A 6,968-nucleotide genomic window follows, 5' to 3' on the forward strand; every position below is an offset into this window, starting at 1 on the left:
CATTCATTTGCAGTGGTGCCCGACACCCATCGGTTTTAGGGATAGCTGCAGCCAACCATGCGTTATTACCGGTCTGCACCAGCATTGTACAATTCCGTAAGGTGAGCGATTTTATATCGCCCTATTGGTTTTCCCTTATCCTGTTTGATTTGCACGATGTGCCGCCTTGTCTCACCCTTTTTCCTCTAGATTTGTTCGATTGGGTTCGCGTCAGGACTCTGGCTGGGCCATTCAACATTTTTTATTATCGCCCTATTGGTTTTCCCTTATCCTGTTTGATTTGCACGATGTGCCGCCTTGTCTCACCCTTTTTCCTCTAGATTTGTTCGATTGGGTTCGCGTCAGGACTCTGGCTGGGCCAGTCAACATTCACAGTGTTGTCCCTAAGCCACTCCTGTGTTGTCTTGGCTGTGTGCTTAGGGTCATTGTCTTGTTGGAGTGTGAACCTTCGGCCCAGTCTGAGGTCCAGAGCACTCCGGATCAGGTTTTCATTAAGAATATCTCTGTACTTTGCTCCATTCATCTTTCCCTCAACCCTGACCAGTCTCCCTGTCACAGCCGCTGAGAAACACCCCCACAGCATGATGCTGCCACCACCATGCTTCACTGTAGGGATGGTATTGGGCAGGTGATGAGCAGGGCCTGGTTTCCTCCAGACATGACGCTTAGAATTGAGGCCAAAAAGATCAATCTTGGTGTCATCAGACCACAGAATCTTGTTCCTCACAGTCTGAGTCATTTTGGTGCATTTTTTGCAAACTCCAGGCGGCTTTCATGTGTCTTTTACTGAGGAGAGGCTTCTTTCTGGGCATTCTGCCATAAAGGCCAGATTGGTGGGGTGCTGCAGTGATGTTGATCTTCTGACAGTTTCTCCGAGCTGCACACAGAATCTTTGGAGCTCAGCCAGATTGACTATTGGGTTCTTGGTGATCTCTCTTACTAAGGCCCTTCTCCCCTGATTACTTAGATTGGTGGGGCGGCCAGCTCTAGGAAGAGTCCTGGTTGTTCCAAACTTCTTCCATTTAAAGGGAATGTGTTGCCAGAAAAACATGTTGTTTTTTTTTTAATTAAACATGTAGTGTGTAGGTGATTAAACATTGTTCAAATTTTTTTTATTTTTTTCACGAGTCAGGAAATATTATAAATTAATTCTAATTTATAATATTTCCCATTGCTGGTCACTAGATGGAGCTATTCCCAAAATTGCAGCATTGCAAAATTGGGTAAAAAGCCCTCGCTCTAGTGAGCTCTCAGCATCCCCCCCTCCTTTATCCTGGCTAGTGCCGGGATAAATTAGGGGTTTGAACGGTCTAACCTCCTACACTGTGTGTCGCCATTTTTTGAGCTAACACACAGTGTAGTAGGTCTACATACAGTAGTAAACGTACACAAACACGAACATACATAGAAATCTCTTACCTGCTCCTGCCGCCGCGGCTCCCTCCGGCCCGTCCGCTCCGTCTGCTGCCGCTGGTCCAAGTGCACAAGTCCGGAAGCCGCGACCGGAAGTAGTAATCTTACTGTCCGGCCGCGACTTCCGGTCCACAGGAAAATGGCGCCGGACGGCGCGCATTTCAAATTGGACTGTGTGGGAGCGGCGCATGCGCAGTTCCCACACAGACGGCGTACATGTTAGTGGATGGAACGGGTTCGCAGTCCCTATGGGACTGTGGCTGCCGTATTCCATGTCTGTATGTGTCGTTAATCGACACATACAGAAATGGGAAAAAAAATGGCAGCCCCCATAGGGAAGAAAAAGTGTAAAAATAAGAAAAAGTAAAACACAAACACACAAATAAATATAAACGTTTTTAATAAAGCACTAACATCTTTAACATATTAAAAAAAAAATTGTGATGACACTGTTCCTTTAAGAATTATGGAGGCCACTGTGCTCACAATCCTATCTCTGAGCTCTACAGGCAGTTTTCTCCTCCTCATGGCTTGGTTTTTGCTCTGATATACATTGTCAGCTGTGAGACCTTATATAGACAGGGGTGTGTGTTCCAAATCATGTCCAATCAAGTGAATTTACCACAGGTGGACTCCAACCAAGGTGTAGAAATGTTTCAAAGATGATCTAGAGAAATGGGAGGCCCCCCAGAGCTAAATTTCAAGTTTCATAGCAAAGGGTCTGAATACTTATGTCCATGCAAAATTTGAGTTATTCATTTTTAATAAATTTGCAAAAAAATCTAAAATTCTGTTTTCACTTCGTGATTATGGGGTATTGAGTGCAGAATGATGGGGAAAACCTGATTATTATTTTTTTTCGTTTAGGACAAGACCTCAACATAACAAAATGTGAAAAAAGTTAAAGGCACTGAAGATGGCAGTATTATGGCGCAGTACGGCAGTATTATGGCGCAGTACGGTAGTATTATGGCGCAGTACGTCAGTATTATGGAGCAGTACGGCAGTATTATGGAGCAGTACGGTAGTATTATGGCGCAGTACGGCAGTATTATGGAGCAGTACGGTAGTATTATGGAGCAGTACGGTAGTATTATGGAGCAGTACGGCAGTATTATGGAGCAGTACGGTAGTATTATGGCGCAGTACGGCAGTATTATGGCGCAGTATGGCAGTATTATGGAGCAGTACGGCAGTATTATGGCGCAGTACGGCAGTATTATGGCGCAGTACGGTAGTATTATGGCGCAGTACGGCAGTATTATGGAGCAGTACGGCAGTATTATGGCGCAGTACGGCAGTATTATGGGGCAGTATGGCAGTATTATGGCGCAGTACGGCAGTATTATGGCGCAGTACGGCAGTATTATGGAGCAGTACGGTAGTATTATGGCGCAGTATGGTAGTATTATGGCGCAGTACGGCAGTATTATGGCGCAGTATGGCAGTATTATGGCGCAGTACGGCAGTATTATGGCGCAGTATGGCAGTATTATGGCGCAGTACGGCAGTATTATGGAGCAGTACGGTAGTATTATGGCGCAGTACGGCAGTATTATGGCGCAGTACGGCAGTATTATGGAGCAGTACGGCAGTATTATGGCGCAGTACGGCAGTATTATGGCGCAGTACGGCAGTATTATGGCGCAGTACGGTAGTATTATGGCGCAGTACGGCAGTATTATGGCGCAGTACGGTAGTATTATGGCGCAGTATGGCAGTATTATGGCGCAGTACGGCAGTATTATGGCGCAGTACGGCAGTATTATGGCGCAGTACGGTAGTATTATGGCGCAGTACGGCAGTATTATGGAGCAGTACGGCAGTATTATGGAGCAGTACGGCAGTATTATGGAGCAGTACGGCAGTATTATGGCGCAGTACGGTAGTATTATGGGGCAGTACGGCAGTATTATGGCGCAGTACGGCAGTATTATGGCGCAGTACGGCAGTATTATGGCGCAGTACGGCAGTATTATGGCGCAGTACGGCAGTATTATGGCGCAGTACGGCAGTATTATGGAGCAGTACGGCAGTATTATGGCGCAGTACGGCAGTATTATGGAGCAGTACGGCAGTATTATGGAGCAGTACGGCAGTATTATGGCGCAGTACGGCAGTATTATGGCGCAGTACGGCAGTATTATGGCGCAGTACGGCAGTATTATGGCGCAGTACGGCAGTATTATGGAGCAGTACGGCAGTATTATGGCGCTGTACGGTAGTATTATGGTGCAGTACGATAGTATTATGGTGCAGTACGGCAATATTATGGAGCAGTACGGCAGTATTATGGCGCAGTACGGTAGTATTATGGCGCAGTACGGCAGTATTATGGCGCAGTATTATGGAGCAGTACGGCAGTATTATGGCGCAGTACGGCAGTATTATGGAGCAGTACGCCAGTATTATGGCGCAGTACGGTAGTATTATGGCGCAGTACGGCAGTATTATGGCGCAGTACGGCAGTATCATGGAGCAGTACGCCAGTATTATGGCGCAATACGGCAGTATTATGGCGCAGTACGGCAGTATTATGGCGCAGTACGGTAGTATTATGGCGCAGTACGGTAGTATTATGGCGCAGTACGGCAGTATTATGGCGCAGTACGGCAGTATTATGGCGCAGTAAGGCAGTATTATGGAGCAGTACGCCAGTATTATGGCGCAGTATGGCAGTATTATGGAGCAGTACGGCAGTATTATGGAGCAGTACGGTAGTATTATGGCGCAGTACGGCAGTATTATGGAGCAGTACGGCAGTATTATGGAGCAGTACGGCAGTATTATGGCGCAGTACGGCAGTATTATGGAGCAGTACGGTAGTATTATGGCGCAGTACGGCAGTATTATGGAGCAGTACGGTAGTATTATGGCGCAGTACGGCAGTATTATGGAGCAGTACGGTAGTATTATGGAGCAGTACGGCAGTATTATGGCGCAGTACGGCAGTATTATGGAGCAGTACGGCAGTATTATGGAGCAGTACGGCAGTATTATGGCGCAGTACGGCAGTATTATGGCGCAGTACGGCAGTATTATGGAGCAGTACGGCAGTATTATGGAGCAGTACGGTAGTATTATGGCGCAGTACGGCAGTATTATGGAGCAGTACGGCAGTATTATGGAGCAGTACGGCAGTATTATGGAGCAGTACGGCAGTATTATGGAGCAGTACGGCAGTATTATGGCGCAGTACGGCAGTATTATGGCGCAGTACGGCAGTATTATGGCGCAGTACGGCAGTATTATGGAGCAGTACGGCAGTATTATGGAGCAGTACGGCAGTATTATGGAGCAGTACGGCAGTATTATGGAGCAGTACGGCAGTATTATGGCGCAGTACGGCAGTATTATGGCGCAGTACGGCAGTATTATGGAGCAGTACGGCAGTATTATGGAGCAGTACGTCAGTATTATGGAGCAGTACGGTAGTATTATGGCGCAGTACGGCAGTATTATGGAGCAGTACGGCAGTATTATGGAGCAGTACGGTAGTATTATGGAGCAGTACGGTAGTATTATGGCGCAGTACGGCAGTATTATGGAGCAGTACGGTAGTATTATGGCGCAGTACGGCAGTATTATGGCGCAGTACGGCAGTATTATGGAGCAGTACGGCAGTATTATGGAGCAGTACGGTAGTATTATGGAGCAGTACGTCAGTATTATGGAGCAGTACGGCAGTATTATGGAGCAGTACGGCAGTATTATGGAGCAGTACGGCAGTATTATGGAGCAGTACGTCAGTATTATGGAGCAGTACGGTAGTATTATGGCGCAGTACGGCAGTATTATGGAGCAGTACGGTAGTATTATGGCGCAGTACGGCAGTATTATGGCGCAGTACGGCAGTATTATGGAGCAGTACGGCAGTATTATGGAGCAGTACGGTAGTATTATGGAGCAGTACGGCAGTATTATGGAGCAGTACGGCAGTATTATGGAGCAGTACGGTAGTATTATGGAGCAGTACGGCAGTATTATGGAGCAGTACGGCAGTATTATGGAGCAGTACGGCAGTATTATGGAGCAGTACGGCAGTATTATGGCGCAGTACGGCAGTATTATGGCGCAGTACGTCAGTATTATGGAGCAGTACGGTAGTATTATGGCGCAGTACGGCAGTATTATGGAGCAGTACGGTAGTATTATGGCGCAGTACGGCAGTATTATGGCGCAGTACGGCAGTATTATGGAGCAGTACGTCAGTATTATGGAGCAGTACGGCAGTATTATGGAGCAGTACGGTAGTATTATGGCGCAGTACGGCAGTATTATGGCGCAGTACGGTAGTATTATGGAGCAGTACGGTAGTATTATGGCGCAGTACGGCAGTATTATGGAGCAGTACGGTAGTATTATGGCGCAGTACGGCAGTATTATGGCGCAGTACGGCAGTATTATGGCGCAGTACGGCAGTATTATGGAGCAGTACGGCAGTATTATGGAGCAGTACGGCAGTATTATGGCGCAGTACGGCAGTATTATGGAGCAGTACGTCAGTATTATGGCGCAGTACGGTAGTATTATGGAGCAGTACGGTAGTATTATGGCGCAGTACGGCAGTATTATGGAGCAGTACGGTAGTATTATGGCGCAGTACGGCAGTATTATGGCGCAGTACGGCAGTATTATGGCGCAGTACGGCAGTATTATGGAGCAGTACGGCAGTATTATGGAGCAGTACGGTAGTATTATGGGGCAGTACGGCAGTATTATGGAGCAGTACGGCAGTATTATGGCGCAGTACGGCAGTATTATGGAGCAGTACGTCAGTATTATGGAGCAGTACGGCAGTATTATGGAGCAGTACGGTAGTATTATGGAGCAGTACGTCAGTATTATGGAGCAGTACGGCAGTATTATGGCGCAGTACGGCAGTATTATGGAGCAGTACGTCAGTATTATGGAGCAGTACGGTAGTATTATGGCGCAGTACGGCAGTATTATGGCGCAGTACGGCAGTATTATGGCGCAGTACGGCAGTATTATGGAGCAGTACGTCAGTATTATGGAGCAGTACGGCAGTATTATGGAGCAGTACGGTAGTATTATGGAGCAGTACGGCAGTATTATGGAGCAGTACGGTAGTATTATGGCGCAGTACGGCAGTATTATGGCGCAGTACGGCAGTATTATGGCGCAGTACGGCAGTATTATGGAGCAGTACGTCAGTATTATGGAGCAGTACGGCAGTATTATGGAGCAGTACGTCAGTATTATGGAGCAGTACGGTAGTATTATGGCGCAGTACGGCAGTATTATGGAGCAGTACGGTAGTATTATGGAGCAGTACGGTAGTATTATGGCGCAGTACAGCAGTATTATGGAGCAGTACGGTAGTATTATGGCGCAATACGGCAGTATTATGGCGCAGTACGGCAGTATTATGGCGCAGTACGGCAGTATTATGGCGCAGTATGGTATTATTATAATCACTACATATGGCAGCAGTGTTACATCAGTATTGTTCGGTAACATACTGTAGTGGAGCAGATTTACTAAGACAAATACATCACAATTCTGTCTCACATTTGCACCTAAAATCTATT

This window comes from Rhinoderma darwinii, chromosome 5 (assembly GCF_050947455.1).
Source record: "Rhinoderma darwinii isolate aRhiDar2 chromosome 5, aRhiDar2.hap1, whole genome shotgun sequence".
Lineage (NCBI taxonomy): Eukaryota > Metazoa > Chordata > Amphibia > Anura > Rhinodermatidae > Rhinoderma > Rhinoderma darwinii.